At 31.5% G+C, this 10,782-nt stretch overlaps 1 pseudogene; it reads left to right on the top strand.

The window, feature by feature from the left end:
- Positions 1–10,114: 10,114 nt before the first annotated feature.
- On the top strand, positions 10,115–10,253 carry LOC145288388 (U2 spliceosomal RNA; annotated as a pseudogene).
- The last annotated feature ends 529 nt before the right edge of the window (positions 10,254–10,782 follow it).

Below are 10,782 nucleotides of genomic sequence, written 5' to 3'. Positions count from 1 at the left end.
TTGGGTACTATCTACCTGTGCGTCGCTACTTTTGAGTATTTCGTTGATTTAATTACTTCTTTTGCCTGAATATATTTATATATTTATAGGTAAGTGTACTTGTATCTGTGTTATTAGTAATCTGGTCTTGAATGTATTATTTTGTGATTTAATATGACTTTATATCTATACTTAAATAGCTTAAACTTCCAACTTAATAGTATAGTTACACCTTTACTTATGTGCATGTATATGTATATATATATATATATATATATATGTATATATATATATGTGTGTATGTGTGTGTATATATGGATATATATATATATATGTGTGTGTGTGTGTGTGTATATATATACATATCTGTATTGTATTCTTTTTATATACATAAATATTAGTAGTTTTTTATTTATAATTATTGGACCTATTTAATTTATTTAATCCCCTCTTATAGCTAAATATGTTATATTAAAAGATAATAAATATTAATTTTATTCTGTTTTTATTATTATTATTATTATTATTATTATTGTTATTATTATTATTATTATAATTATCATAACCATTATGTTTATTGTTATTAATAATAATTTTAATATTGTTTTATCATTATTTTCTTCTTTTATTTATATATTTATCTAATAAAAACGCGAAAACTTTAAACTTATATCATTTAGCATAAAGGGCCTAATTAATGGTAGACGTATGTTTGAATTGCGTTGATTTTACTCGTGGACGTATGTAAGAGGATAAATATGCTAGCTGAATACATTCACTGCCTTTTTTGACATGTTCATTTCTGACGCTTGGATTGTATCTTCTGTTTGTTTGTATTTGTAATAATATGTTTCATTACTGAATTGTATAATTGTTCATAAATTGGTTGACACGGAGATCTTTTTCTTTTTCTTTTTCTTTTTCTATATACTGTCAAATTCTTACTTTCTCTCTTTCTCTATTTAACTAGATCTCATTATTCTTTCCTTTTCCTTCTAGTTCTTATTCTCTTTATAATAACCATTTATATCTTTTTTCTTTTCTTCTCCATATCATATATATATATATATATATATATATATATTCTCTCTTCTTTTTCTCTCTATTTTGTTTTCTCTCTATTTTCTTTCTCTATTTCTGTCTCTATTCCTTTTTTTTTCTCTTCTCAATCACTCTCTCCCCATTGTAATCTTTTAACTTTATTTAAATTGCCTCTCCCTTTTTACTTTTTTATTTAATTAAAGTTCTGTGTTTTAAGTTTTTTAACTCCAACTTCTAAAGAGTTCCTACCTAAAATAAAAATCCATTATTCATTGAACTTTTGAATAGTCAAGTCGCTGCCTGATGATATCTGTTGTTTGATTGAAACAAGTGGCTATTTGTAGCAGCGGGATGTGAGCATGTTTATATAACAATAAACAAGTATTATCAGCTCTTTTTATTGAGCACTATCTAACAACCTCGTTGAATTCATTAGTCCATTACTTTTGAATATAAAAAACCCGAGTATATATATATATATATATATATATATATATATATATATATATATATATATATATATATATATATATATATATATATGTATGTTTATATATATCCATCCATCCATCCATCCATCCATAGCGTTGAGCCCCTAAGGGTCATAGGCTATCTACAACTTTGTAGATGTTTTTGTAGCGACATAGTTCTTTTTACGGGATGAGGGTGCTGGCACCACGCTCAACATTCCCAGAAGGTACATACAGCGCCTCGCCTTCCCAAATGGTCACCCATCTGGTACTGGCCAGGCTCAACATTGTTTAACTTCGGTTATCTGGCGAGAATGTATATATATATATATATATATATATATATATATATATATATATATATATATATATATATAGTTTTTTTAAAAAAGAAATCCAGCAGAATGCTCAATTAAAAAGAAAAATATAAGAGCGTATTTATATTTTGTATTTTGTGTACAGAAAGTTGTTAGATGAGGCAAGTTATTGATACCGTCGATTTCAAGCCCGATACTTATGACCGTTTAAGATATCCATATCAAGCTCTCTTCAGCTAATACTCATCTATTTTATAACCGAAAGTGGAGAATATATATACATCACGAGTTCACGTTTAACTCTTGTTTTGCTAAATCCTCCCGTTTATTTATCGGATGATGATGATTTCATTAACTTTAAATTTTGAATTATTTTAATTTTAAAATCTAATTTCGATTGAAATTTTTTTCCATAATTTTTTTTTTTTATATATAACATGATTTTAATTTTTAACCAATTTCATTTAAAAATCTAATTTTTTTATATATAAAAATTCAAACTTAAAAGTTATATCAATATCGGGTAAAAACTTAACATTTCGTTTAATTATATCGAATTACGTTTAAAATTTCGAAATACTTTTTAAAATTTCTTTTAAAAAATTCCAACTCTTTCAAAGTTTGGGGAAGAGTATTTATCTAGCCTAAGGAATTTTCCTAGTATATTAACACTATTATATTTTTCCTATAGTTTTAAAAATGGAACAGATTATAAATTACATTTATAAAGTATGATATTTTTAAATTTATACATAATAAATTGATTTAAAATCTATAATACAATTACGATTAAAATCTCATTTTACCGACTAAAAACAATTTTAGCATTTACAAGTTTACTAAAGTTAAAAATGTTTTTTTTAAATACATATATATATATATATATATATATATATATATATATATATATATATATATATATATATATAATCAAAATCTAAGTTTTATCTTTTTTATTGACTCAGTATTTTAGGAGTGCCTTTCTTTCTGTGTGTTTTTCAAAGATTCACTCCTCACATTTAAACAGATTTTTGGGTCATGGATCGACGCACTGTCATACAACCCATTGCGACATCAAAAGGTCTTCGGGATTTGATTTTTTGAAGCATGTTTTATCGTCAAAAATAAGGAAACCATCATGCAAGCAAGTGAGACCCTTTTATTTTTTGACGCTTAAACATGAGGATGACCTTTCCTATTAGATACCATGAAAAATAAATCGCAAGACCACTTTTTCTGGTTATATAGGGATGATAGACTTTGCCTATTGCGTGACTACAATGGATGTTCACTAGACAGGCTTAGGAAGGACCTAGCTGAATTTTTAAAGAGCTAGATTTTAAAATAACCATAAACACAAATTTAGATACAGTAGATTTTAAAATAACCATAAACACAAATTTAGATAGAGTAGATTTTGTAGATGCAAGATCTCGAGAAGAAAATACATAAATCCTTCCACAAACTAAATGAATAACTCATGTACACAAATAAAGGTTCATGCCACCCATCCACAGTGTTTAAAAATGTGGTAGCAAACATTAGCAAAAGAATTTCACGACTTTCTTCGAACGCTGAAGTGTTTGAAAAAACAGCACCATATTATAACGAAGCTCTACATAAAAGTGGGCTCAGAGAAAACATAAAATTTCAACAGAACCAGGATAAAAAAGAAAATAAAAAAACGAAATAGGAGACAGACGATAATTTGGTTCTTACCTATGTTCTCATTGAATACAAAAACTAGAGTAGGACATTTTTTTCTTAGACTTCTAGATAAGCATTTTCCAGAAAAACACAAACTGCATAAAATTTTTAATAGAAACACCGTGAAAGTTAGTTACTCAACAGCTCTATCAATCAAGTCGATTATATCTAAGGAACCAAAAAAGATAGATAACGCAGACTGCTCATGTAAGACCAAAAAATAGTTGTTCATTAGAGAGTAATTGTAAAGCTGAATCCCTTGTTTATGAGGCCACAATAACAGACCAATCTATAAACATACCGGAAAAATATATAGGCATTACACAAGGAAAATTTAAGCAAAGATACTATGCATATATGAGCTCCTTTAGAGCAAAAGCAAGGATAAATACAGCATTAGCTACTCGAGTGTTGGAGCTTAAGAAAAGAATACACTTTTTCCATAAAATAGAAAAAAAAAAATAGAGCACAAACCAGCATACGCTCCGGAATTAAGTCTATAATACTATCAGTCGGTCTCTGAGGTGTGAGCGGCTTCACATGTTACACTAAATGTCTTAAAGTGGTCTCGGGAAGACGTAAAGATGGGTCAGTCATCAGTGTATCAAGAAGAAAATCATACCTGAGATGTTGGATCTGGGTGTGGCTCCTTCTCTTAGGATGACTTCTTCACCCAATGGCGTTCTGGCTGGATTTTTCTTTCTTCATCCTCCGGACCGCTTGGTTGTTTCAATTAAGGCATTTATGGCAGACATTTATGGCAGCACAAGAAAGACGACGCGCGACACAAGTGTAATATATATGGAGCATAACTAATTTATTTTACATTATAGATACAATATATATTACAAAAAAACTTTTACAATTTAAAACTGGACAATAGGCTTTTCAAAGCTTACTAACTTACCCTAACTAGTGTTGAGGGAGGGGTGCCCCTCTCATTTACAGAGAGACAGAATATACGTCTTCACTTCATAGGGGTCCGCGCAGAAAAGGGCTGCTTAGAAAGGGAATTATGGGAAGACATTTCTTTGTATCTCTACGCACATGGCCAAATAACTACTCGGCCATGCTGTAGAGTGTGCTAGAAACAGTGTCACGGAGAAATAGCGCCACAAGACAATGCTCGCTCTGTAATGCATAAAAATACCACATCCTCCGGGCAATTCATGATCCAAAAATAAGATGTTTAAATGTGAGGAATTTTTGAAAAATTGTATACACAGAAGGAAGGCACTCCTATTAAACTGACTGAATGAAAAAAAATAAAACTTAGATTTTGATTATATACATATGTATTAAAAATATTAAAAAAAAAAAACTTTAGTAAACTTGTAAATGCTAAAATTGTTTTTAGTCGGAAAAATGGGATTTTAATCGTAATTTTATTATAGATTTTAAATTAATGTATAAATTTTAAAAAAAATCATACTTTATAAATGTAATTTATAATCTGCTTCAATTTTAAAACTATAGGAAACATATAATAGGACAGTTCCTTAATATACTAGGAAAATCCCTTACACTAGATAAATACTCACTTCCCCAAACTCTGAAATTTTAAACGTAATTCGATATAATTAAACGAAATTTCAAGTTTTTAATCGATATTGATATAACTTTTAAGTTTGAATTTTTATATATAAAAAAATTAGGTGTTTAAATTAATTTGGTTTAAAATTAAAATCGTGTTATGTATTAAAAAAATCATGGAAAACAATTTCAATCGAAATTAGATTTTAAAATTAAAATAATTCAAAATTTAAAGTTAATGAAATCATCATCATCTGATAAATAAACGCGAGGGGATTTAATAAGACGAGAGTTAAACGTGAAATCGCGAGGTATATATATTTTCCACTTCCGGTTATAGAATAGATGAGTATTGGCTGAAGAGAGCTTGATATGGATATCTTAAACAGGCCTAAGTATCGGGCTTGAAACCGACGGCACCAATGACTTGTCTCATCTAACAACTTTCTGTACACAAAATACAATATATATATATATATATATATATATATATCTGTGATAGATATATATGTACATATATATATATATATATATATATATATATATATATCACAGATAAATATATGTATTTACGAGGATTGTCTCAAAAGTAACACCTACTTTTATTCCGCCCGAAGGAAACAGAATGGAGTGCATATTGCATTGTTATGATGGCTGAACTGATGCATTCATAACCTGAAAGTTTCTACCTCTAGTTGAAGATATTAAGAGTGTATATCAAAGAAACCACCCTGTGTTATAGATCTGCGTCAGAAACAAAGATACGTCATTGAATTCCTCCATGCAGATAAAACTTGAACCGTTCAACATTCACCGGCGCCCGTTGAACGTTTATGGGGCCAATTCAATTGATTCCGACACAGTTATAAGATGGGTTCGTCGAATCCAGAATAATGACAGAAATGTGTGTAACAAAGTAAGCTCTATGCGCTTATGCATAGCCTCCCCTCTCCGAAAACACTGCGCATCTTCACCAATGCATCACCGCTGATCGGCGAATAACGGAAAATAGAGTTCGTGTTCAGTTTCATGTGTGATGAAAACAATGTTGTCATCCCTAACATACAGTAATATGTGTGCTAGGAGGGTTGTATGAATGTTCACGCAAAACCAAAACAATCAACGACTGGATGTCTATAAGGTAGTTCAAGGTGACAGGTTCTTGGACCGCATCATCACTGGTGACGAGACGTGGTGTCACCACTACGTGCTAGAATCGAAACGGCAGTCGATCAAATGGCACCGCTCACGCTTCATAGAAAGAAAGAAGTTCAAGATGCAAACATTTGCAGGCAAAGTAATGTGTACCTCTTGTTGGACAGGAAGGGCGCCATACTCCTGAATTTCTTGGAACCAGAGTTGACTCACAACTCTGATCGTTACGTTGAAATGTTTACAAAGTTGAAGCTCGGATTTATAGAAAAGGGAAACATTCTGTTTGCCACACAACAACGCCATACCACGCACAAGTTTGAAGACCACAGAATGCGTGATAAACTTCGGCTGAACGGTGTTGATTCACTCATCGTATAGTCCCGACCTCATACTATGAGTCGTCCAATTGTTCTGACCTCAAAAGAGCGCATAAAATAGGGAGCATTTTTCTAACAAAACACCGTAATGGCAGCCGTGGAAAAACGGACCGCCTCGGCAGGCGCTGAATTTTACGACTAAGGCATTTATAGCTGGGAAAAGTGCATTGGGAATGGTGGTGACTATTTTGAAAATATATAATTATTTATAATTTTAACTAAATTCTTAAAAGTTGAGCACTGTCTGAGAAATAAAAAGAGGTCGGCTGTCCTTGTGTGATAGCGCAATTCCTGGTAGTTCGAACACTTTAAATCATCTTAATAACGTTATAATTGTATTTGGCGTTATAAATGTGAAATTTCTGTAAATTCTCGATGGACTAGGGGTAACGTTCCTTGCTAATGGGGTCAAAAGTGGCTTCGTAACGGAGTTCAGATCCTTTGACTAGGAGCAATCGTTATTTCCTGTACGGATGATTGCAAAACGTGAAAAACTAGAGTCTATAGATATAAAAAATAACTATATATATATATATATATATATATTGAGTGAACTAAATAAAAATATAAAAACAACAGAAGATCTTATAACAAATTTATTAGCATTAAGTATATGTGAAAATAAAAATGAAAATTTAAGATAAAGTAGAAATATACGGGTTTTGTTGAAAGATCATACACCTGACTTCAAGAATAAACCCAGCATAATATTAATAACACCATATGTGTCTGATTTAGTTGATATTAATAAAAGGATATTGGACAGGATTATACCTACTTTGAAATCTAAAATGCAACATAACTTTTAGATTTCTTTAGGTGAGGTTAGAGATTGGTTCCAGAAAACACCTAAATACACAAAAAATAAATTCATTATGTTTGATATTGGCTCATATTTAGACTATTTTAAAAAGCAATAAAATTAGCAGAAAATAAAACAAATATAACTAGATTATAAATAGACATTATAAAACCAGTGAGAAAAATGTTATACGATAATATATAAGAGAGAACCTACTTTGATATTAAGATAGGTTCTGAACTTTGCGTAAATAATAGATTTAGTAGATCTGCCCATACTAAAGAGATGAATAAAAATATACCGGGCTTAGATTGGAGGACAATATCGAGGTGATTCATAATTTTAAGTCAATTAAAGCGATCGAATGATAGGAATAACTAGACAGAAAATTAAACCATTCTTTAATGAACTTAAGTTATAAATATCATTAGACTGACTATTTTGGATATAAGGCTTAACCTTAACAACAATACTTATGAACCGTCTCACAAACCAAACCAAACCAAAATAAACCAAACCAAACCAAATATTATCAGATATAGACTATGATTCTAATCATCCTAAAAGTATGAATAAAGTGAATTAATCCCAGTATATCAAAAACGAATATCTAGGATATCACAAAATGAGAATATATTCGATAAAAATAAGGATTACTATAACGAAACATTAATTAGATCAGGACATCAACGAAAAATCATATATATATATAGGAAGTGGCTTCGACTAGGAGCAATCGTTATTTCCTGTACTGGTTATTGCAAAACATTATATATATATATATATATATATATATATATATATATATATATATATATATATATATATATATATATTAGAATTGCAAAACTATATTATATATCTTTATTAGAATTGCAAAATTTTAAAACGATGAAAAAGAAATGAACCACATTCGGATGTTATAAAATGAATAATTGATTAAAAAGTCGATTAAAAAATATCACGAATTGTAACGAAACCCGAAGCGCTCTTCTTCATTCGTCTGAATATTTTTTTCTCTTCTTTTTCTTGTAGAAATACCTATACGAAAGGGATAACGACGAAAAACAAAAGCCCAAGTAGAATGTGTCCCCCCAAAATAGTTCCAACTGTATCCGAAGGTTTCTCTGCTTGCACAAAGTAGGAGGGCTAAAACTAATAGCAAGTGCCTCGAGGACAGACAGGTGGAACTTAGTGCGTCCTCTATGCAAAAAAGAAAAGCACTCCGGAGAGAATGTGGAACTACAGTCCTTTTTATCTACTAAGTGTTGTCCAATAACCGATTCTACTAATTGGGTACCCCTGGAAATAGGCTGATAATCCCGGATGAAACGAGAAATATGCTGGGCGATTCTAACCTAAAGACGCTGCGTCGTTTTGTCTATATAGACGGCACAACACCGACATTGGAATTTGTAAACAATATTGCTTGACTGCGAAATAGACAAGACGTCCTTGCGAAAAGAGGGAAAGTCGCACTTTGTAGAAAAAGCAATTTGAAGGGATAAAGCACCAAAATTAGAAGTGACAAGAGAGGAATATATATATATATATATATATATATATATATATATATATATCATATCATATCTATTATTAAAGTAATTCTGTTCATAAAAAGGATGCCACACATTGGTATTATAAGACAACAGAATATTCTTAGCACTATTTTGACTCTCGAGCATATATCCGACAAAGTTAGACACAGTTAATCAACCGAGAACCACATCACTCTATATAAAAGCATATAAGATATCAACAGATACACACTCGAGAGTCAAAACAATAAAAAAAGAATAGGCTGTGGTCCTAGCCCAAATTATAAGTTTAGTCATTTTCCATGATATAACAATGAGGTTGATCTACCCTATCGTCAATCGATCGATTGAAGAATAATACTAACATTTTTAAGTAAAAAATCAAAACTTCGAAGCTCCTCCATCTCGGAACGAAAAACAGTTTGCTGACATTTATTTTTCTTTCACTCTACAAAGACTGTTTCAAACCAGAAGTTGTTTAGTAAATCTCTTAAATTATTTACTGCCAGGATGTAAATGATAAGGAAATAATAAAATTTAAAAAAGTGACATTACTTATGCTGAATGGGGATCGTCAGCATATTCGGTGCATGTTACGTAAACTGCCGGAAGGTTAACGAACCGCTTAACCAATAAAATCTCAGCAGCTGACAATTGGCAGACGGTATCTTATGTTTTTAAATTGTTAGGTGAAGGCACAGAATAGCCCCATCACCTTCCCTATTTTATGAATGGCTTTTTAAATAATAACATTATTTATCTCATCACACTCTCTAAACTACACAAGTATCCTTTTTAGTCGCGTGCAAGCGACTCTATACGTCACTTCGTCGGTCCGTCGGTCGGCCCGTCTGTCGGTCGGCCTGTCCGTAACACTTTTGTGCTTGGCTTTTTTTTTGTTAAGATCAAAGGTATGTTGTTAATAGATGCTGTTCTTAGTTTTTCAAGCTTTTCTTGGCCATTTAGCCGGGATCAAGGTGTAGTATCTGTTCCGGCAGATACTGTAAGCAAAGACCATATGTGGGGGCAGCCCCACATATAAGACCTTGGTCAATGTAGGGGCAACCCTTCATACCAATTGTCACTATCCAGCTTCCATACTCCCCGGGAAGTTGGTCCCCATTTCCCCTTCACGCCTCACATTAAAAATCGGCGTTGTGCCTAATTTGCTCGGTGGGGGAGCAAAGAAATACCCCCCTTTTCTTGGCCTTTTGGCCAAGATCAAAGTGTAGTATTTGTTCTTACTACATGCTGTACTTATGTTTGTAACTTTGTGATATAAAGTGGGGGATCACTTTTCTGTATTAATTTAATGTAAAATGATCACACACTTTGCAACCAGTCAGTCTCAAAGCCATTCAAGTCATTCTCCAGATCATTCAAGTTGTTTATGAAGGATTCCAGTTATTTTTTAAGCATTCAAGTCATTCTTAAGGTAATTCAATTCATCCTTAAGTTCATTAAAGTCATTCTAAGTCATTTACTTTTTATTTATTTAAGTCATTTCAGCCCATTTTTCGGTCATTTTAGTTTATCTTTAAGAATTTCATGTCAGTCCTACATTCACGCATTCATTCATTACACGAGAGCACGCAACTAATGGCTATCGGCCTTGTTTTTATTGAATTTACCAAATGATGTTTTTTTCCCTTAATTCTTAACTGCTTGCTAGCGTTTTCAAGTTTTCGTTTGACACTTTAAAATTTGGCTAGCGTTTTAGCGAAACCAAAACAGAAACGAAAAAAAAAAGTACGAAGCTTTCGTTCGGAACCTCCCGGCAGTTTACGTAATCTGTCCGAAATACGCCATTGTTAACGCTGTTCCTACTTGACACTAAAATGAAAACGAAATACCGGAAATTGT

Source organism: Euprymna scolopes, chromosome 11, assembly GCF_053919585.1.
Source record: "Euprymna scolopes isolate OS-2025 chromosome 11, ASM5391958v1, whole genome shotgun sequence".
Lineage (NCBI taxonomy): Eukaryota > Metazoa > Mollusca > Cephalopoda > Sepiida > Sepiolidae > Euprymna > Euprymna scolopes.
This window is presented reverse-complemented; position numbering and strand designations above follow the sequence as displayed.